The sequence below is a fragment of the Neomonachus schauinslandi genome, chromosome 11, assembly GCF_002201575.2.
Source record: "Neomonachus schauinslandi chromosome 11, ASM220157v2, whole genome shotgun sequence".
In the NCBI taxonomy this organism is placed as follows: domain Eukaryota; kingdom Metazoa; phylum Chordata; class Mammalia; order Carnivora; family Phocidae; genus Neomonachus; species Neomonachus schauinslandi.
Window position 1 is genome coordinate 105953280 of NC_058413.1, and position 23630 is coordinate 105976909.

General features: G+C 42.5%; 1 protein-coding gene across 3 annotated transcripts in view; it reads right to left on the reverse strand.

The window, feature by feature from the left end:
* Positions 1-22742, reverse strand: part of ELMOD1 (ELMO domain containing 1) — a 68432-nt gene extending 45690 nt beyond the window's left edge. For 2 of the 3 annotated variants that reach the window (XM_021696260.2, XM_021696259.1), the window contains exon 1: positions 22360-22738. The gene's annotated coding sequence lies outside the window, so the exon portion shown is untranslated. Of the gene's footprint in view, positions 1-22359 lie in introns of all 3 variants that reach the window. The other variant, XM_044919176.1, reaches the window with a different exon arrangement.
* Positions 22743-23630: the final 888 nt, after the last annotated feature.

Below are 23630 nucleotides of genomic sequence, written 5' to 3' on the forward strand. Positions count from 1 at the left end.
TTGAAGAACAGTATTTGTAAGAAAAATAGAAATGGAGAATCATGAAATTAACTATCCTAATTTCTAGATATCTGGTGGCCTTAAATCTGGCAGCCTCAACTTTACAGAATTACAGCTCAAAAGTAACTAGAAGCAACTGGTAATGTCTTTAAGCTAAAAATTAGATGTTAAAGAGCCAAGTACTTCATACAAATGAATGTTATGCCCCCACTCCCCTCCCCTTTTGGCACTTTGAACAAAACAGTAAAATTTTCCATTTGCCTAGCACTTTCTGGTTTATAGTTTGCTTCTGCAAAGTCTACGGGCTATTGGTCTTCTTCCTCCTGACAGGGAGGTTGCCAGAAGCTGCCTATAAAGCAGCAAGTTGGGGTGAGATGGAAAGGTATACAGACCAGAGAAGAGAGAGTGGCTGGAGGTGACTGAGAGAAGAGATGAACGGAGCCCCAGCATGTAAGAGCGAGGCGAGGGCTGAGGGTGCAGACACGTGGCTCGGCGCACACTCACCACTACCAACCAGAACAGCCCAAGAAGGTGGGCAGCTCAGCCCAAATAAAAGCCAGGTTTTTCCTTTAATACATATGCTTCTGTAACTGTTCCATGAATGCTTGAAAAAGAGATCTACACCTCAACTTAAGATTGTGGTTGCTTCTGGGTGGCGAGGGAAGGGGTTAGGACTGGGGAAAAGGCCACTGGGGAAAACTGGCCTTTGATTTCGTGTTTTATTTCTTAACATATATCTGAAGCAAAACAAAGGGAAAAAACATCTACTTATTTTGGGTGGTGGGAAGATACATTAGTATTTGTGCTTTTGTGGCTTTTAAAAATGAATCTGGTTTTGTATTAAAAAGTGTTAGTACCTACCCAGAGCCCAGATCGTGGTTTTGAATACAGTTTACAATTAAGGGAACCAGCACTCCTTGGAGAAATGGCTGATTCTAGGGCAGGGGCAGGGAGTACACAAGGTGAGCCTGAAGTGTCTTGTGCCAGAAAGTAAGGGAGTGCTTGAAAGACAGACAATCAAGGATATGTCAAATAAACACATGAGCCAACAGGAAAAGTTCCCAATGGACAAAGCTGGAACTATTTAAGTAACAAAATAAAGTAGTATTGGATTATTGCCCAAAGTAGAAAATAAATATCCATGATTGCATATTGATATAAATAAATAAAGAAAGAATATATAAGTCTCTAGTACAAATGAATTCCAAATAATTTATGTGGATACTCTGCCCTCAAGGAGGTGGAGCTTAACTCCTAACCCCTTGAATGTGGACTGGACATAGTGTAGTGACTTCCTGAGTACAAAATGGAAAGGGGGGAAATTAGTAACCCTGCACTAGAGAAACCTGGCAAATACTACCTCAGCTAGGTGATCAAGTTAACATCACAGTGGTAAGTCATGTTGACACTCTGTACCCTTGATATGAGGTGATCTAAATGGCACTTAACCTCTGCGGTCTTCCTCCTCCAAACTCATAACCTGGTCTAATCATGAGAAAAACATCAGACAAATTCTTATTGAGGGATACTCCACAAAATACCCAATCAGTACTCCTTATAACTCTCAAGATCATCAAAAAGAAGGGAAGTCTGGGAAACTGTCAAGGCCAAGAGGTACCTAAGGAGACACGGATACTAAATAGAATGTGGTATCCTGGAAGGGATCCTGAAACAGAAAAAGGACATTAGGTTAAAAACTAAGGAAATCTGGGGGCACCTGGCTGGCTAAGTTGGAGGAGCATGTGATGCTTGATCTTGGAGATTATGAGTTCAAGCCCCACACCGGGTGTAGAGATTACTAAAAAATAAGTAAACTTAAAAAAAAAACAAAACTAAGGCAATCTGAATAGCATGGCTTTAGTTAATAATTAGGTATTAACATTGGTCCATTAGTTGTGACAAATGTATCACATTAATGTAAGATGTTGACAATAGGGAAAACTGGGTGCCAGTGTAAGGGAACTCTTTGTGTTGTCTTTGTAACTTTTCTCTAAATCTAAAACTATACTAAAATATAAAAGAAATGTTAGTGCCTACTCTGCTCTAGACACAGAGTTAGGTGCTAGGGATACAGGTTGAACAGGTGGGCATGGGTTCCATCCGTCTCCTTGAGGGAGAGAGAAGAGAAGATGATAGAAACAAATGGGTACTTAACCACAATATTACAAGTGGAAACAGCTGCTGTGATCGTGAGCATGAGAAACGCATACTTTAGATGTAGGGGTCAGGGGCTCCCCAGACAGCACATGCAAAATCCTAGAAGGAAGAGAATACACAGCGTGTAGAGAGGAAATGTTCTCTATGACCTAGTTGTGCTCGGTGAGAGGGACAGGTTAAAAGGGATGGCAAGATATGGAAAGGCAAGAAGTCTCAGAAGGCTTTGTAAGCAATATTGAAGACATTTGAACCTCATCCCCTGAGCAATGGGGAACTACTGAAAGTTTTCAAACTGAGATGTGACATGACCAGACTTCTAGTTTTAAAAATATACTCTGATTGTGGTATGAAGAATTAGTTAGATTGTGTTAGAATTGTAGGTAGGGGCACCATTTAGATTGTTACAACAATCCAGGCAGAGATACTAGTGGCCAGAGAGGGCAATGGACAGAGAAAGAAGTGTGATGGATTTGAGAGATACTTAGAAGGTAAAATCAAATGGACTTTTGTTAATTTATTGATTAGGGAACATTAGTGGAGGAAAAGGAGTCGTCAAACATTATGCCTATCCCTATGGCTAGACAGTAGAAACTTCCACTAAGAAATGGAATTCTGGAGATGCAGATCTAAGGGTCTAGGTGTATTTGGAGGTCTTTGGGGCATTCTGAACTTGCAGGGTCAAGTGGTAGTGTGGATATACATGGATCTGAAAGGAGAGAAATCCGGTTGGAGACAAAGATCTGGGCTTCTTCAGCATATAGATGGTAATTAAAATTACAATCCAGGGGCGCCTGGGTGGCTCAGTTGTTAAGTGTCTGCCTTCGGCTCAGGTCATGATCCCAGGGTCCTGGGATCGAGCCCCGCATCGGGCTCCCTGCTCAGCGGAAAGCCTGCTTCTCCCTCTTCCACTCCCCCTGCTTGTGTTCCCTCTCTCGCTGTCTCTCTCCCTGTCAAGTGAATAAATAAAGTCTTAAAAAAAATAAAATCACAATCGAGAAGGAAATACTAAATAGTGTATACAACATTTGTTGCTCATAACAATAGTTCTTTGTCATTAGGGTAATAAATTAGAGTTGTATTACTAAGGCAATAAAGAATGAAATACATTTCAGAGAGATTTTATCAAAATAAACATAATTATATCCTTAAATGGTTTAATTTGTTATCTAGAAAACTGGTTTATCTAAAAAATTTTCATAATGATGTGGGATAAGTGAAATAATACTTCAGCTTCTTGTCATCTACGTAAGTATTCCTGAATCTATCCATTAAAAAAAAAACTTTTTGGATTCTTTTTTTTTTTTTTAATTTTATTTATTTATTTGACAGAGAGAGACACAGCGAGAGAGGGAATACAAGCAGGGGGAGTGGGAGACGGAGAAACAGGCTTCCCGCTGAGCAGGGAGCCCGATGCGGGGCTCGATCCCAGGACCTGGAACCATGACCTGAGCCGAAGGCAGACGCTTAACGACTGAGCCACCCAGGCGCCCCAACTTTTTGGATTCTTAATGCTAGCATCGTGCTGGGTAATATAACATAGTTTAATACTGCAAGGGAGCTTTACTATTTAAGGGAAAATTCAGCAAACATGGCAGTGAGTGCATGGTAGTTAAGAGCATAAGTTTTAGAGACAGAGAGTTCATATCTGGGATCTGCCACTTGCCAAGTAGCTTTAGACAAGGTGTTTAACCTCTCTAGGGTTTAGTTTTCTCCCTGGTGGATGGGGGAAGAAATTAAAACTGCCTTGTAGGATTGTACTAAGGATTGAATGAGCTAAAGCATGTAAAGCGCTAGTGACAGGTGTACAGTATGCGCTAAATGAGTTGGCACTCGTCATTGTCAACACTTTATCATTCTTATTAAAGACTCTTCTAATATGAAAGGCCATTTTGTCAAGTGAAGAATCACTGAGGAGATAGTTTAGATAAATCCTGGCAAATTGTGACCTGAACTGGGACACTGACAGTGAGATGGTGGAGAGAAGTGAACAGACATGGAAAATACCGAGAAGGTAGCATCAACTGGACTTACTGTTGGATGGGAAAAGTGGAGGGATGGAAAATAACAATTAGTTCCAAATATCTGTCCCCCAAAACAGGAGACAAAGACAGCAATTAGTTCTAATTATCTGTCCCCCAAAGAGGAGACACCAAAAATGGCTTTGGGTGGAAAGCCTGTGTAAATGCTGTTTAACTCAGTGCTCACTGGGTATTCATTCAATAGCTTCTTTAAATGTTTTCTATAAGAAAAAAGTTACTGCTTACTAAGTTTTTAAAATCTGGCTTTGTTTTAAAGGAGGCACATTTGTCAATGTCCTAGTTGCTATTAACTAGACAATTTGTGTAAAGGTAGGAACATGCAACAAATAGTTGGTGTGCAAAGTATGATACTCCAAGCCACTATGATTTAAAAAAAATGTCTTTTGAGTTGCTTTTCCCTTGAGTGGTGCTGAGTTAATCTATTCCTTTGTGGCCAAAGCAGCATTTTTCAAGTGCTGGGCAGGGCCACAGTTCAGGGAGAATTTGCAGCTGCTTCTGGTCTGCACAACATTTTAACAAAAGGGTAGGCCGGGTAGATTCTCAAGTATTTTACACACCAGCCTGTTGACCTTAACTCAGTTAAGTCACTTGGCCTTGTTTGTATCTGTCTCACTATTTGAAAAACACTGATATGAACTTCTTGTTTAATTCAGATTTGTTTAGGTATTATTTATATCAAGTTCGCCCTTTTGGGGTCAGACACAAACTCTAATGCCCCTGCTTCGCAGCATGCAAGGACAATGTGGGAACCACTCTTGTGCTGTCTCTTCCCTGTAACTTCCTCTCTGGAGGGGTTTTTAACCAGGTGGACATCAGAAATCCCTGTTGTTTAAAATCTCTCCTGTTGTTCTGAAGTGATGTGCTTCCTGTTTCTTTCTCCTCTAGACTACATGCTCTTTTAGGGCACCAGGGAAGCCCCAGGGCCTGATACAATGCCAGGCACATTGGGGGCTCAGAATGGGTTTGTTGGAATGAACTCAGCACCCTTCTAGAGCAATGCACTTCTTTAATAGCGCTATTCCATAAGAGCACCAATAAAACAAATGAAAAATCTCCCCACTGGAAGAAAAAGAAAACCCTGTAGATTTCTTTTAAACCAAAACAAAGAATATGATCATGATCGTGGGTTTCCTGATCCTTCCAGTTTATCTGCAGTGATTCCTCTCCACATGTATGAGTCCACTACGGGGACCTGTTCCAAAGGGAAGTATCAAATGACTGTGTTTGATGCATCAAACACCTCCGACATCAGTTGACACTTCAGTGCTGTGTGTGGGGTTATGTCCCCTTTGTACTTTTTTTTTCCAGCTGGGAAGAAAGGGGCAGCAGGCGTGGTCTGCGCCTTTGAGAACTCATCCTCTCACCTGGTATCAGGGAACCTGCCCTGCCTCCTTTGAGTGAGAAGCCCCCTAAGGCTCTTTGTAGAGTCCCTCAGGGTGACCCTGCCTCTTAGAAACCAATCTATCTATTGAGCACCCCAGGGAATGAATTAGACACTCAGCTAGAGGAAAGAGAAATCCTTTCAATAAAATCATAATCCCTATGTGAGACTAAAAAATTGATGTTGTATGTAGCCCTTCAAATTCTGACTAAATCCCCTATAACAACCAAAATGCTTGTGGACTCATAATGTTTATGTGTAAATAAAACACAATCTACAAAGTGAACAGTGTTCTACTCTCACAACTTGCCTAATTTGGGATTATCCTAGTTTTTTTAAAAAAAAGTTACATGGAACACATTTAAAAAATAAAATTTAATTTACATATATTGCCTCAGCCTAAAGGTTTGTGAATAATAGCGGATATTCACAAAGTGCTTACCATATGCCAGGCAATATTCTATGAGCTTTGTTTATAGTAACTTACTTAACAGTCATCCTATGAAGTGAATAATAATTATCTCCATTTTACAGCTGGGAAAATTGAGGCACAGAGAGGTGAAGCAACCTTCCCATGGTTATGCAGCTACTGCTGGCAGAGCTGGGATTCAGAGCCGTGCAGCCTGGCTCCTGAGGCTTTGCACTCTCCTGTGCTGCCTCTGGAAACCACTGGAATAAAATTCTGGACTGACAAAAGAGTGAAAGAAATGAACAGTGTATTCAATTCAAACTAAACTGCAGAGCTGGGGATAATCAAGGCCTGGATATACATCTGCACTTGAAAACTTCGTGTTCCTCTGGGAGCTAGCTAGCTAGGGGACTCTTGCATAATAAGGGTTACTATTCCACTATTAACCTCTTTCCTTTCCTGAAGCAAATGCACTGCAGATATGAAAGTTTCCAAACAAGAACATTTTATGGGGACTTACACAAGAGAGCCCCAATGGGTGGGTTTTATATCCTCTCTTGAGGCCACATTGCCAAGGACATATGAATCCTTGGTAGTATAATTCTGAAATAACTAATAGTAAAAGTTCCCTTCCCCTCAATGTAAATCTAGTGCTCTCTTAGGGGAAATCCAATGAAATTCAAGCTCTAGGTTCATAGTGCTGTTTGTGTGGTGATTTCATTCTCCCCAAATTACTCTTTGAGTCATTGATCAGTGTGACAGGGTCTTCAAATCAGCATTTTTTCTGGGTTTGCTTTCAGTCCACCTCTGTATGTTTTTGTTTTCATAATACGTTACACCTTGGGGCGCCTGGGTGGCTCAGTTGGTTAAGCGACTGCCTTCGGCTCAGGTCATGATCCTCGAGTCCCGGGATCGAGTCCCGCATCGGGCTCCCCGCTCAGCGGGGAGTCTGCTTCTCCCTCTGACCCTCCCCCCTCTCATGTGCTCTCTCTCATTCTCTCTTTCTCAAATAAATAAATAAAATCTTTTTTTTTTTAAAGATTTTATTTATTTATTCATGAGAGACAGAGAGAGAGAGAGAGAGGCAGAGGGAGAAGCAGGCTCCCAAGGAGCAGAGAGCCCAATGCGGGACTCGATCCCAGGACCCCGGGATCATGACCTGAGCCGAAGGCAGACGCTTAACCATCTGAGCCACCCAGGCGCCCAATAAATAAAATCTTTAAAAAAAAAAAAAATACGTTACACCTTTTCCTTTGCAAATGAAAATATTTACCTTTTTTTTTTTTTACTGTACATAAAATATATATAATGGCTGGTAAAATATTCCACATTTACCTAGGAGATATATATTAACTTGAATGAGTTTTCTTGAAGTCATTGAAAAGCAAAGTAAGTTCCATTGTTTAGATTTCCCTAACTGCTTCTGTTGTTTTCTTTTCACGCTACAGCACAACTAAGGAGAAAAACATCAAATGGGTCAATCTCAAAATGTGTAATTATAATCTGGAGATGAAAACACATTCCACTTCCCCTCCCCTGAGTCTGGATTCAAAAGACAAAGTTTGGGCAACAGTTTTTAGCAGTAGTGAAAAAAACGTCCACTTAGCAGTTGAGGGGGGACACACCTACAACTTAACTCTACAGGTGATAAAGTCAAGGTCAGCAGTAGCAAAATGATTTGCCACTGATTTACTTTCCTCACTTTAAGCTTTTCTTCTCATTTCACTTGAAAGAAGAAAACAATGACACATTGAACCATAAGGTCCAGAAATAATAACTTTTATAGCTTTCTCCCCTAAAAATACATTTGATCAAAAGCTGCTTTGGGTATCAGAAGAAAGCCTATGGCTAATTTGGTTCAATTCCATTTATTCTGTCTTTATTATACTCTGTCACTTTAAATATTTCTTAAAAGTATTTGAGACATAATAAACCCAAGTCAATGACCTTCACCTGTGGGGCAATTTCAGTTTCCCTCTGGAATAGTCTCAGAGGGTGTTCCTAGTGTCCTGCTAGCATCCAGTGAAGTCACAGTGGTGACATCCTCGATCAGTCAAGGAGAGATTTGGGACTTTTGCAGAAACAGATACAGGCTCCTCTTTTCCACCCTTTCTTCAGCCATAGCTATATGTCTGTGGGGAGGGGTAGGTAAAACAGAGAGAAGGCAGCTATTCTGATGAAGGCCAAACCTTACAGATGTTTGAAGCGAAGATCGTTTTAGGATGTGATTACTTGAGAATTGCTCCCAAACGAGCACGTGTCTGTGGGAACAGAGGCAGGGGTACAGGTGGATGTGGCTGAGGAGTGGCTGGTAAGCCACCTGCCATGTGAGGGGCTGGGCTCTGGCTGGACCGACCCGCAAAGCAACACAAGAAGGTGGAGGTCAGTCTTTTAAATCTGGTGGGCCAAGCATCAGACTCAAATTAGGTGAACAAATAGGTCCAGATTAGTAAGTTTAGGGAATAGCTAAGCTTGCATCATGCTTCCTATTTTGTCAAGTCCTAAGAAGCACTGTGTCAGGGAGCCCTAGACAGATGAGGGACTCAGTCTTGAAAGGATATAACGCAGTCACTCATCACGTGAGATAAGGAGGGGTGGGCAGAGCACAGGAGGAAAGAGAAGGGAAAGAAACATTTCTTTTTTTTTTTTTTTTAAGATTATTTATTTATTTATTTATTTGAGAGAGAGAATGAGAGACAGAGAGCACGAGAGGGGAGAGGGTCAGAGGGAGAAGCAGACCCCCCGCTAAGCAGGGAGCCCGATGTGGGACTCGATCCCGGGACTCCAGGATCATGACCTGAGCCCAAGGCAGTCGCCTAACCAACTGAGCCACCCAGGCGCCCGAAAGAAACATTTCTAAGGCTATTTTTGAGCATTTGAAACATGTATACAATGCCACTTTTGACTTTATTACAGGTATGCAGATGAGGAAGAGAGCAAGCAATATGAAAATTCACCATCCTGGAGAAATGAAAAATCTTCCCGATTATGCATTTACATGTAAAACATGCTGGCCTGCATACCACATTAGAGTAAAATGTTCATGTATAACATTCTCCCTGAGGCCACATTCCAGAACTTTCCTCCTCTGGCGATTAGCCTGAAAAATGCTCTGCTGACACTCACTAATATGACAATTAAGAAGGTTTTTTTCCCCCTCTTTGGGAATAAAACACTCACCCAGGGTTTATTTTTGTGATTTATAGCAATGGGGGCCCATGCCAGCCACAGAATTCAGTGCTGCCTGCAAATGTATTTATGATCTGCTTTAAAGGTACAGTGATTTTCTGGCTCTCACTGTGGTTGCCTACATGTCTGTACTGTTTTCATGGAGGGAGTGAAGGGTGGGGAAAGCAGAATTGATCAGATTTGTCTTTCATCTTTAAAAGAGTAAGGAAATTTCAGGGCGCCTGGGTGGCTCAGTTGTTAAGTGTCTGCCTTCGGCTCAGGTCATGATCCCAGGGTCCTGGGATCGAGCCCCATATCGGGCTCCCTGCTCCGCGGGAAGCCTGCTTCTCCCTCTCCTACTCCCCCTGCTTGTGTTCCCTCTCTCGCTGTCCCTCTCTCTCTCTGTCAAATAAATAAAATCTTAAAAAAAAGAGTAAGGAAATTTCAAAATCTAAGTATTAATCCATTTTAACACAAAAATACTCAATGTAGATTTTATACATTCTCAATTATATATTTGAGTTTTAAAAGTTAAATTTCTAAATAAAATCATAATCAAAGAATGGTAAACTTATGTCTGCATAAAAATTAAATGGATTATGATTTTGCCAATCTAAACTGATACTTTTTGTAAAATTTTCTCTTTCATATAATGAAATAGAGTGAGGGCATCTGCTAGAAACATTGGACAGGGAAGCCAATCGGAGTGTTTCCAGGGACCTGGCGGCAAACCCACAGCACACAGATGAGATAATAGCATTCACTGAGGACAAGTAGATCTTTTAGGTTAGGCTTCTGCAACAATTTGTACTGTAAAACAAATGGAAAAAAAAAAACAGTTTTAAACTCACGTTAGAGCTATGACTTGATATGCATGACTTGATAAATGTTTGCTGAGTGAATATTATTTTATTCTCTCCAATGGTATTTCATCAGGGCCATCAAGGGTAAAATACACCATTATGTCATGTGTCCTTAAGGAAGAATAAAATGCTGCTAATTAAACTGTGGTACAACCTAATTTCAGTGGTGTGGGGAAAAAACATCTTAGAATCAATGAAATAGAGTAAGACTGAAGCCTACTACTTATTTCCAAATTCCAGGCTATGATGTTTTTGCAGAAGAATCCATTGGTTGATGACAAAGAGCACTAATGGACTGCAGCAAATCACACTAGGGGATTCTTATTCCCCGACTCAAACATTTCTGTTCAGGTTATACCAGGCTAACTGAGTAAATTCCATGATATGTTATAGGTTGATTACATATGAGCAACTCATGTCCTTCTTAACTCACTGGAGATCCTCCTAACCCCTTACTACATAGTCTCTAGGGTCTGGTTCTCTTCCATATCACAGTCCCTCCAGTATACACACAGCATACACAAATCACACACATAATGTTCTCACACATACACGGGGCTCAGCACAACTTCCTTATGCTACCGTCTTATGCTCTCACCATAAACATCTCAGGAATGATGAGCATGCCTTATCTACACAAAGAGTGAATGAGTGAGTATGGAAATGCTTGGTTGAAGACAGAGCACTGTCTAATCCAAGCTCCATTTTCTTGTTCTTAGTTGATATGATTTCATGTGATGCTGCTTCTCTAACGGCCTTTTTTGGCTTCCGTGATCCTTCTTCTCCTGGTTCCATCTATTTCACATTCTTCTTCGGCCTGCCCTTTAAGCCTAAGTGTTCCCTAGCGTTCCACTCTTGACCCTTTTCTTCCCCTTCACCTCTTCTAAGTGACCTGCTCTTTTGGCCTTAATCAGATCCAACAAATGACTTGTCCAAGGCCAGACAACCAGTTGGTAGGAAAAGACCTCAGCTCCTATTTCTAGTCAGTAAACATATTTACTTATTATGCTCAGTTCTTTGTAGGCACTAAGAGACACAAAATAAACAGGACACAGACTTTGCCCTCCAGGAGTGGAAAATCTAGTAGATCTCACACATGGAGTCTAGGGCCTTTCTGAAGTCAGTACAGAAGCTCTGAGCTGTCTCAAACAAAAATACATTTCAGCCATGTCAGACTAAACCAGACTATCCTCTTAGGCAAGGCTTCCTAAGCAATCTGTCAGTATCATGGACTCTTGATGGATGTGTGACAAGATTTTGATCAGTGATTATATGAAATTCTCTCTCTCTCTTTTTAGGGGGGAGTACATATTATTTATAGTAGTATGTGTTAGGTGGAATATTTTGCTAAGAAGATGGTATGAGTAGGTTAAGAAAGTATTAAATTTTACTGTGCGTTAGGAGACAAGAGGAGCAAGCAAAACAAGTATGGCAGTTGTGCGAGTTTACATAGGCAATATGAGGTCCGTACTGCATAATAATTCTCTCACTGTAATTATTGCTGATGTATGTAACAGTATTTTACATTAATTCCTTTTAAGTGTGCCCTTAAAACTTGTGTCATGAACTTCCATTTAAACATGGCAAATAAAACACATGAAATCCCACTGACATGAGAGTAAAGAAATCAAAAAGGCATAAATCCATAAGGCTGAGGGCAACAGGGGCATACATGAGGTGTCAGCAGATTTGTAGAGCTTGAAAAGGATGGACAAGTGGTAATTTACTTAGCCTAACTGATGAAGCCTGCAGTGAAGGAAGTGACCCAAAGGCAATACAATGTAGAATACAGAATCTTGGTTATATTCAGGAGTTAGTGATGCCAGTTCCTCTACAAGTGGTAGTGTAGGATGAAATCAACACAGGAGGCTTGGCTGACATTTTCCATAAGGAATAGTTAGATCTCTTTCCCTGTTCTTTGAAAGCAAGTATTCACCATTCTATCAGAATAGGTGAGATTTACTCTTGAAGAGGTTGAACTAGAGAGGTTCTGAACTTTTGGTTCATACTGAATACAAGAAGCTTAAGTGAAAGACTACGTGGTAAATGTGAGATTTATTCAGGCTTCTTCTTCCATTCAGCTCTCAGAACAGAGGCAGCCATAATGCTACTCTTCAGGCTACTGGGGATTTATCCCTCAGGAAATTACCCAACACACATGTGGATCTCCCCCAGTGAAGCACCAGCCCCCTACTGGTCAACGAGCCCCAATGATGCATAGAAAGCTTCCAATCAGTGTTTTAGTGCCTCAGTCTTAAATGTGAATAGACAGCCAGGGATTATCAGAGAATTAAGAAAAGTTTCTAACTTGACTGAATTACAGAGACTCAATGAAAGGTGAGAAAAGGGGGAATTTGGAAGAAACAGAAGCAATGCAAAGGGAAGAAAACAATACATCATAATTAATTTTCATAGATATTAGAAAAATATTACACTCATGAAAGAGACATGAGAAATAATAAAAATCCACATTAAGAGAATAAGAAAATGTTCTTAGAAATTTTTTTTAAATGATAGAAATGAAAGTTGAAGAAATGTCCCAGATTTGAGGGAATCTGCTAAGAAGAAATTGACAAAAAGATGAAAAATGGGAGGAAAAGATTCAACATTCAAACAACAGATACCCCAGAGAGAAAGAAAAGTGAAAAAGTATGTGAAAAAATTATTAAGGAAATAATACAAGAAATTCCAAGAACTGAGGAATCCGAGCCTCCAGATCAAAAGGGCCCACAGGATACCCAGCTCCTTAAACAACAAAAGACCCTCACCAAGGCATATCATGATGAAATTTCACAACATAAATGTTTCCAGTGAGGGAATAAAAACAGACAGTTCACATACAAAGGGCTAAGAATCAGAGCATCCAGTTTGTCAGTAGGAACATGGAAGCAAGAATAAAAATTATGAGAAAAAATTCCTTCCCATGTAGATTTCTATACCCAGCCAAAATATTAAGTATGAGGTGAAAATGAAGACAATTTTGGACACACAAGCCTTTCATGTACCTCCCAAGCATGCCTTTTTAGGAGTTTCTGAAGGAAGTATTCCACTGAAATGAAAGTAGAGAATGAGAAGACATTGGACTCAGGAATCAGAAGATCCATATTTGAGAAAGGTGAAAGGAATTCTCAGGAGGATGGTGAATGGGGGCTTAACAAAGGATGTCTTCATGAAAAAAATGAACTGACAGATCACTTGACAGATAATTATATGATGTTTTAAGTGGTGGATATTACTCTGATAAAAACAAAAACTTAAATTTAAAGAAGACATACAGAGGATGGTGCTTCCAGCCTCCCGAGGTCCAGTGCCCTAAACTCTGTGAATCCATACAGAAAGAAAGACAGAAAAGAGAGAAAGAATGAAAGAGAAACTAAGGCTTAAGGAACCAGAGCACTGCCTGCAACAAGTGGGCGAATTAAAAAAGCCCACCCTACTTCTAGAACAGTATCTGACTAGGCCATAAGCTGCAGGTTGAGTGCTGGATGTGACACAGATGAAGATGCACTGGAAATCTTCAACAGGGGAGTCACAGAGTTTGTGTTAACACATGCTGACATGGTGCGTTGTAGGTGTGCCCGCTATCTAATAGAATGTCCAAGTCATTTGATACAGTAATTATGAATCCTCCTTTTGGGAATGAAAATAAAAAGGGGATAGATGTGAGTTTTCTGAAGGTTGCTTTGGAAATGGCAAGAATGGCAGTATATTTATACAAATTCTCAACTGGAAAACACAATAATAAGAAAGCTACAGAATGGAAAGTCAAGATCAATACTACTCCAAAGCTGCAGTACAACCTACAGCATCATATTAATTTCTTAAAAAGAAACCAGTAGACATGGAAGTGGACCTAATTTGGTTTTCTTTTTAAAAACCTCCAGATAAAAGCACCTTAAAACCTAATTAATGAATACAAAATTTGTTATTAAAAAAAAAGATGTCACGAATTATAGATATATTTTTCAGGAATGTAATAATGATATTGTGATTATGTATTTTTGAAAAGTCATCATAGTTCACAGAACATACACAAATATTTACAAATGGTATGATATGTGTCTAGGATATGCTTCAAAATAAAATGGGGTGGGCAGACGATAGGTTAAAAATTAAACAGTACTAGTCATGAGTTGATGATTTTTGAATATTAGGATCCATTATACTATTCTGTCTACTTCTGTATATATTTGACATTTTCCAAATAAAAGCTTACCAAAAATTTAAAAAAAGGTGCCTTCAACAAAATTGAGAATCACTGTAACCATAAGATGCATTTTTTACAGCCAAGCAAAGATGATTAGCACCTGACTTTGTTCATAACAGAAGTTAGAGGCAAATTTATTACTCTTTAACAGCTTTGGGAGACTACAACAAAAATGAACAGGAATTTGGTATCTAACCCATACCACTTCCATGACTGACTTAGTTCTCTTAAGAACTATAAATGCTCTAGAGCCTCCATCTGGTGTTAGGTGTCGCCATTTAAAAATATTTACTGAGGGGGCGCCTGGGTGGCTCAGTTGGTTAAGCGTCTGACTCTTGATTTCAGCTCAAGTCATGATCTCAGGGTCATGAGATGGAGCGCCACGTAGGGCTCCGCGCTAAGCATGGATCCTGCTTGAGATTCTCTCCCTCTCCCTCTGCCCCTCCCCTGCTCACATTCTCTCTCTCTCAAAAAAAAAATTAAAATATTTATGGAGCTTCTTTCTTAGTGGTTAAAACATGTAATAGTGTATATCAATAACATCTTTTATTTGGTGAAATATAGTAGATGGGTTTAGGAGAAAAAAGTGGCAATTAAAATATGACACACTCTAACAATGTTCCCTAGTTTCATAAATGTTAAGATGAAAAAAAAAATGGCCTCTTAGAATTGATGAAACACAGTATTTTTCTAAAGAGCATCCTTTCTTATTCTGACCCTTTATCCCCACGCTAAATCAATCTTCAGAATCAGTAAACCCACAAAATAATATCTGTCTCCATCTTGTTTGACAACCTCCTCCTACTTGTCCCCACAGCAATAATTTGAAAACACCAGCTTCGTGTGCCTCTTCTGTCCAATGCCAAGCAAGAAAATACTCAGAAAATGAATAAACATTTCCTTTTGTGCTTTTCGGAGTGCATCATGTTCAGTAGGTCCTAGTGACCGACTAACATGCCCGCATCAGCACAGACTTCCACCCTCTAACAGTCAGGATTTCTTATCACAAGGAACAGAAACTAGCTCTGCCTATTTTAGTTGAAAAGGAATATGTTCTGAAGGTAAACTATAGACTCTCCAGGAGGGCCAGAGAAGTAGGTTTAGAGGTTATGTAGCCAAAAATAACCCTTAAAATGATGGCATGGAGCGGGTCCAGTGAAGACACCTCTCCTGCTGCCACCGGGTCCAGACTCTGGAGCAAGCCCCGCTGATCCCCCAGCACGGGGCAAGGGGTGTTGCTGTCTGGAGCACCTGCCATTGGGGCAGAGTCTGGGTCATGGGTCCAGGATGCAAGCCTGATGTATCTAGCATTTTAGCTCCTATGGTGGGGATTGGGCTCTGCCTCATAATGTGGGAGAGCCCCCAACATGGGAAAGGGGTTCAGATGACAGCGTTCAAAAGGAACAAGTGTCGGGACGCCTGGGTGGCTCAGATGGTTGAGCGTCTGCCTTCAGCTCAGGTCATGATCCCAGGGTCCTGGGATCGAGTCCCGCATCAGGCTCCCTGCTAGGCGGAGAGCCTGCTTCTCCCTCTGCCTCTGCCTCTCTCTCTCTCTGACTCTCATGAATAAATAAATAAAACATTAAAAAAAAAAAAAGGAACAAGTGTCCACTTGACCCTATAAAGAAATACTTTTGAAAGCCAAAACACAATGTAGAGTAGTGGAGTACACAGCGAGTACACGGAGTGAACACATGTTTGCCTTCCATCTTTGTCTAAGTTGATTAGGTGTACTGTGCAATTTTATATTAAAACCTGGACACATGCCTGCCTATTTTATGGCTATTCAAAATACATATCATTTTGAACTAGGAATTTTAATTATGATTTTAGATAATGAAAGAATACTTAGAAATAGCCTTTTAAATTTAACCCAGTGGTGGTCACAGAATAGATGCACTTACTTTAAGTGATGACTGATTAATTTCCTAGGGAATAATCATTAAGTAGAAAAGAATAAGGATAGATATTCACTATAAATCAACAAAAGGATGTATAATAGTTACATGTTACATAAATATTACTGAATCAGGCTGAGTTAGACCTTGGCAGACTCACATATAGGTGCCTGGGAGCTCAATTTAAACTGCATAATCAGATTTAAGAGGTGCTTTTAAGGTCATGTGAGCCAGCGTCCATACCAACAAAGGCAGTCCCCCTTGTTACATCCCTGACAGGTGGTCCACAATGCATCATTTTGAGTATAGTGTATTATATTGTTTGTTTCTGATATGGACTCTATTCATCTATGCATCTCACCAGAGATAGCATTAATTTCTTTTGTCTTGTTGGTTAATACTCAAGTGACCTAAAACTATTTTTTACAACCCAAACTGCTGTTAAGCTAGGAATTCCATTCCATGTCCTTGGGCAACTGATTTTAGAACCTAAATGAAGCCAACATCTATTCTTTTTAAACATAGTCTTAGTTTCAGCCCTTGCTCTGGGCTCAGGGATATCAAGTTTAATAGGGATTGTCATTCAAATTCACTAGTGCTTTGAGCTTTGCATCATCAGCAAACCTAATATACATAAAGTCTAAGTATACCTGAGTCATTGATAAAATTGTAGAAATGTCAGGGTCAAGGCTAGAGCTCTGAAGCAGGCCAACACAAACCACCCTCTATGTTGGCTTCCACACCTATGAACGTTCTTTGGGTACAGCTGATCAACCCAGCTATTAGACCACATCCTAGACCTCATTTCTGTATCTCATCCACAAAGATTACTCAAGAGCCTCATTTACAGATATGTCCCAAAAGGACTGTGAGGATTTAAAAATCTGATGGTCTGGCTCTATTTTAAATAGTCTTGGTTATCTACAATTTAAAAGAGCAGTAGGAGAAATTTCTGATTCAACACAGAACTCTTCAGTGAAGCAAAAACTATAACCCAGTCCTTTTGTAAGTCTTGATTTTCATATGCTGGGTTTACTATTGGGCTACGTAGACATTGTATATGAGTCAATATGAAAGTCAAAATTCTACATTAGGCATTTTAATATAGGCTTTAAAAATTAATGATGAGCATAATGCACATTTTAATTAAAACAACTTTGATAAATGCTTACCGTTTTAAGAGAATGTATGATTTAACTTTTTTTTTAAAACAATTGTTTTAAGTTTTTTGCTAACTTAAATGGATTCTAAGACCAAAGAAAATCTAATTAAAATTAAAGTGTTCTACTGGAATGTAGAATCTTTAGAAAATCTGGCTTCTAAATTCTGAAGGGTGGAACATTCTTATTCTTCTTCTGAAGGAAAAAGGAAGAAATGTACTTGTATAGTAAATTCATTGCAGGGATCGATTTACACTTAAAATATTTATAATGCCAACTGGTGATGTAAAAAAAAGGGGGGGGGGACAGAGTTTATGATGTCATTGATATTTGCTAAGCCAAAAAGCAGCTGTGGGATAAATAGTTTCACCATGAATGAAACCTTCAAAACACCTAGCAGTTTTTTGCCATCTAGTTGTACAAGGGAAATAGGAGGGAGAGTTATAGCAGCTGAAATAAGCTCTTATACGAAGCATTCTCATTAACCAAGTCCTAATATCAATAGTTAAAATGGAAACTACATTTAAAAACTATGTAAAGACCTTTGAGTTCTGCAGTTATTAGCTTGTTTGAGACTGATTTTTTAAAGGGGTTTAATGAGCTCTTCTTAAGCATTTACCACAATCGTCTTGCTTTGTACCGAAAAAGCAAAAAATGAAACAGAGAAAATTGTGAATTATTTCAATGGTGTCTAAAACAGCAGAGGGTACACAGACAATATACAAATTGTCTAATGAAGTTAGACAATGAAGTCTGAAAATGAAGTTATTTATCCCTTAAAACAGTAGTAAAAGCTAACATTTATTTTATAGACATAGAGGATTGGAGTTGGCATAATTTTCTTTTTTAAATGTGCCTATCTTTCATTTTATAGCACAGAAACTGATGTAAAATAAGACTTGCTTGTGGTCAGCGTAAGTGTGCTGGAGGGTTCAAAGCTCCTGGGATACAAGAACACACTGTCTTCAGATTCTTTAAATTCAGAGTATTTACTGAGGACTTAGAATGTGAACCGAGCACACAATTTCAGTTAAAGCTCTCTCGGGGTGATAGTGCACATAAGCTGTCATTAGAGACCATTGCAGTAAGCCTTTCTTTAATAAGCCATATCCATGGGAAATCTTGCTGAAAATAAAACCTGTGGTCTAATTGCCTGGAAATTTTAGTAAGTTCAGTATGTCCTAGATCACTTTTTTTCTCATCTATCAGAATTATAAGGCAAGACACGTTTGGCAGACACTTACAAAGAGGAGAGGTACAAATACCTGAAATAGAACTTTTTTTTTTTGCTCTATTTTAAAGGATAATCCTTTGATAAGAAAGACCCTAATTAACTACTTCATTATGCATTTTAGCATAGAGTAATTTTTATGATTTTTAAGACTTACTATAAAATATGAAGTGGAAATTTAACCATCTGGATACTCAAACATATGAGCCTCTTCTGAAGATGGTCCCTCAGATAACTAGATTTATTGACAGAAGTGTTATCTAGAATGGCACTCTGTGTCCTTTGCTTGAGATTGACAAATCGGAATCTTTGAGTTCTCTACATGGCTGTACTGGTTTCATCTTCAACTTCTCTGGAAACTTCCTGTGCTGATTAATAGTGAAGGCACCCACAGCGTTTTCAGACACGAATGTAAGTGGTGTGCTATTTTTTGGAATTAGTTGCATTTGGAATATTCTGAGTAGGTACTCTCTGGTACTACAAGCATATGGTCGGTCATTTTCACACAGTGCTATTTCTGTAAAATCTACATTCTTTCCACCATCAGAATATGCTTCCTTAAAGGTAGCTGGACAACATCAGAAAATGATTGCAAGTTAGTATCTTTTCCTACTTGAGGCAGTAGATCTGCTAAAACCAAAACATCTGCTAATCCTTTTTCAGAAGTTCATGCCAGAAGCAACTGAATATTGATAGACATTTCAATATTACACTTAAACATCTACTTTCATACAAAACACTATAAAACGCTATACTCCAGTGTTACTTGATGACTGTTTACCTGAGGAAACCAGGATGGTAGCGGAAGAGTGAAGCAGGACTTAGGGTATTAGGCAAAGGGCAGACCAACTGCTTTTTTAAATGCAATGAGATGCATTCACCCATTAGGGAGCCCTGCACTTGTCCCATCTCTGCTCCCTCCCATCAGCAACTCTTTAAAGTCTCTTTCTGAATCTCTTTCTCACTTCCCTCCTCAGCAGGCCACTCTGTCCTCTAACTGAAGCCTTCAAGTAAAACCCTTCAACTTCTGGCTCTCCTCCACTAGCTATAAACCCAGGGGTTGTTTTCCTCCCAGAATAAGGATAAGATCTCACTCTCTTATTCAAGGCCCCTCAAAAGTGCTGGTCATCTCACTCCCCGACTGGAGCTGCCCAGCAGAATTCAGTGTTGCTCCCCGGCTCCTAGACCCACTTGGCTTAGCAAGTTTCATGTCTCATGACGTAGATCTCCCCCCCCCCCCGCCCAACACTGTCCCTACTCATCTTCACAGCTTTGGCACCTCTCACTAAGCCTAGCAAGCAGAGGTACTCAACAAATATGTGTTGAACTGAAACTACGAACTTTTAAGCATGAGTTATTTTCAATAGCTTGAACCAGAAATGAGCTTGTCCCAGATTGTCTGCAGAACAGCATATGATTCCTGCTCCACTTTATTTTCAACCCATAAGTGACCCAAAAACGAGGAGTGAGAAATTTCCAGTGACTAGAGTTGCTAGATAAAATACGAGCTGCTCCATCAAAACTGAGTTTCAGATAAACAACAAATATTTTTTTAAGTATAAGTATGTCGCAAGAAGTGCATGGGGCATACTTAAACTAAAATCAATTATTCATAGTTTATCTGAAATTCAAATTTAACGGGGCAGCCTGTATTTTTACTTGCTAAGTCTGACAGTTCAACCAGTGACTCCTTAAAAATTCTAAAGATGCTTCTTTAGAGCACTTGGAGGTTTGTGTCCCAGCTCTGCAAACTTCTCAGTTGGGCAGATTTTGTCTTTTATTGCAGCTGGGTTTCTTTCTGAACATCTCAGTAACACGCTTTAGGAAATGCTGTTTATATAATTTCCATTTATTTTACTAATTTATATAACTCCTTTCCAATATCTGTTAATAATTTTAGCAGAAAGAACACTGTAGCGTTGCTCAAAATCTCTTACAAAGCTGATATTCAGTTATTACTAGGCCTGAGTCAAGTCTTATCTACATGTGTTAATAATTAATAATTTTTAAAAATTTAATATTTTCAATTAAGCCAGCAAAACACAATATTGAAAATAAGTCTTTCATTTTGGGGCTTTCTTTTCTTCATTAATCAAGCAGAGTGAGACATACTGTCCTCACTCAGAGGCTGGGGAGAAGCAGCCCGGCAGGCGGAGCCGGGGCTGTGATGTAACTGCAGTGGGTCTTTGTTGGAGAAGGCGCCCCTAAATGGGAAACCTCTGTAAACCCAAGCGCTTCAGCGTCAGTGTGAATGGGCTGGAAAGCGGAAAGAGTTGCCTCTTTTAGTCTCCTGTAAATCTTGGAGGCTTGAAACCTTGGTCAACAGAAGAATTCCTCCCAGGTCGTTGAAAGACGTACCTGTCTCAGTAAGGAAAGAAAAAGCAGGTTTCTTCTGCAAAGGAGTACCATGGGAGAGTACTAACTGCTGTGTGCGCGGGTTTACCGACGGTGACGGTGCAATGGGAGTGAAGGGGACAGCGTGTTCCAATCCTGAAAGTTTCCCACATTAATGCGTTCCTCTTTCAGTGTTCTTGACAGTGACTGCTCATTGCTTATTCCCACGAAAGCAACAAGGAGAGAGAAATACCTCCCTAAGGAGAGGGATACCGGAGTGTACCTTCCTCAGACTTTCAGCTGGACTGATCTCAGCTTCAGCTTCTAGGGAGAGAATGACTAAGTCCGCCGTCCCTGCCGGTGTCACAAGGGGATAATGAATTAAGACGTTTATCCCGACACCAGCACGGTACCTGCTTTCCACCATTTTGGCAGCTCCGGTTAAGGACGGTTGTCAAGCGAGCTACCGGCACAACGCGCACACACTGCAGAGATGCAGAACAATGCCTGGATGCCTGCCCAAAACCGGGCTCTCCAAATGACACACTCAATTTATGGGGCCATGCCAAAGCTCACGGGGGGTCAGGAGCGGCATTTCCCTGGTTGGTGCGAGAAAGGGAGGACATTTGGAAAGCTTAAGGCACGGGGTTTCCCGCCGGCTGTGCAGCAGGGCTGACAAACACGCTCGGTAAACTTGAGCTGGAGCAAGCGAGCCTGCGAGGTCGTTCCTGAAATATTCAGAAGGCGTGTTACCGGACTCGCCGCTTAGAGCTGGAGCAGGAGCACGCCGAGTAGGAGCGGCCCGCAGCCACGCTCGGGGGCAGAAGGCGCTCGCGACGGCAGCCCGCCGCCCCACTCCGCCGTTCCGCGGTCCGCAGCCCCGCCGCCCGTCGCTCCCCACACGCCTGTTCGTTCTACCTGCCCGGGAAGGAGAGATGCTCTCGAAGTGAGCAGTTTCCTGGCAGTTGCAGGAGCCCCTCAGACGGCCCCTCGGGGACCGCAGCGCGGAAGACCCCCTGCCCCGCAGGCCCGCACCGCCCCTGGGGCCCAAGGCCGCGGCGCGGGGGGGAGGGGGGGCAGGACCCGGGTCGGCCACTCTCCGGGGCCAGGCCGCCCTCGGTGTCCTCGCCTCCCATGTTGGCCTCTGCCAGGGATGACTCCTCCAGAGCCCCCGTTCGGTCGCTAGGTGACCCGCGTCCGGGCCGAGACGCAAACGGCCTCCCGCGCGGCCGCGCGGCCCCGCAGCCCCGCGGGTGTTAGTTCTGGGGGGCCGGAGGGGGAAAGGATGACCCTGGGTACCTGGTCCTGGTTGCCCCCCGAAGGCCCTGCACCGAGACAGGGCGCACTCTCATTCCAGCCCCTCTCTAGTCACAACCCTGACCTCTCGGCTGCGCCCCAGACGCAACGCAGCTCGCACGGTGCCGCGTCCTCGTCACCACCCCCCTGCTCTCCAAGGGCATTCGCCCCTCGCCCCTCTCCCCTCCGGGGTCGGCCCCAGGCGCGGCGACTCACCCGGACCCCGGCGGCGGCGGGAAGCTCAGCAGGTCCCGGCGCGCGGCGGCCGGGTCTCCATCCCCGCCCTCCGCAGGCGCTCGGGCTGCGCGCTCGGAGGCGGCGCTGGACGCGGTCCGTCCGTCCCCCGCGCCGCGGCTGCACAGGGTGGCCGCGGCTGCCGCACCGGCTGCGGGCGCGGGCGGGGCGGGGGCGGGCCAGGAATCTGGGTCGCGGGGAGCGGAGCGAGCCGGGAGGCACCCGGGCGGCCGGCGGCGGGGAGGCGACCGAGAGCAGCCCGCGAAGGGCGTGCGGAGGCTTCCCTGGGAGCGCGACGCGGGCGGCGACTGAGCATGCCCAGTCCCCAGCCGGGGGCGCGGGGCCGGGGGAGGGACCGCCCCTGGCGCCCAGAGCGGGGACGCGGGCGCGGTGGCCCGGTTGGGTCGTGCCGGGCTGACCCGCGGGAGGCGCGGGGACCCGGACACCTGTCGGCGTGTCCTGCAGAGAGCCCTGCAAAGAGGGCAAGGTGTGCTTCTCGCTTGCTCCCCAAATTGTCCAGAAGGCAAAGTTTGCTTTAGCTCAGCTCCGGCCCTTGCGGCCTCACCGAGTGATTCCCGCAGTCCTGGCACGCACGTCCCACCTGCCTTCCTGTGCCTGGGGACCAGCCCTCCGGGGTGCGCGGGTAGCACCGCCTTTTCCGACACCTGGACAGTCGGGTCAAGTTCTCCAAGAGCCAGCTCTTTAATTAGGTGTAATTGAGAGATGCCGTCGGTCCTCCCAGGTCACGTATCTGCATTTCAACCAGGGCTTCGAAACAGTATCTTCGCCCCGGGGTTAACTGTAATGGATGGATGATACACACCGTGGCCTGGGGCTATTTAGGGAGCACTGCTTCACAGTGCAACAGGAGTGGCCCAGAATGACTCACTTGACACTCTCCGAAACCTGTGCCTTTCTGTGGTGTGGGGCTTCATGTTGAATGAAGAACGTTTTCTCTACATTGCAAGCAAAACGCTGCCTACGTTAGAGACAGCCTGGGGTCAGGAAAGAGGGTGAGCCTCGAGGTCGGCCTCGATTTCAGTTTCACCTACCACCCCGGTTCCCTAACCATTCTGGGCCTCTGGCGCCTGAAGGGTGGTGATCCTGACCTCTCTGGATTGTTGTGAGCATTGGGTGAGGCAAGTAGGCAGAGCTCTTGCTGTGCAGTAGGTGTTCACCAAATGAGTCTCTGAAGGTTCCACATCTGCTGGTCTGTTTTCATGACAGGTTGGGCGGGCTAGTGCTAATCTTGA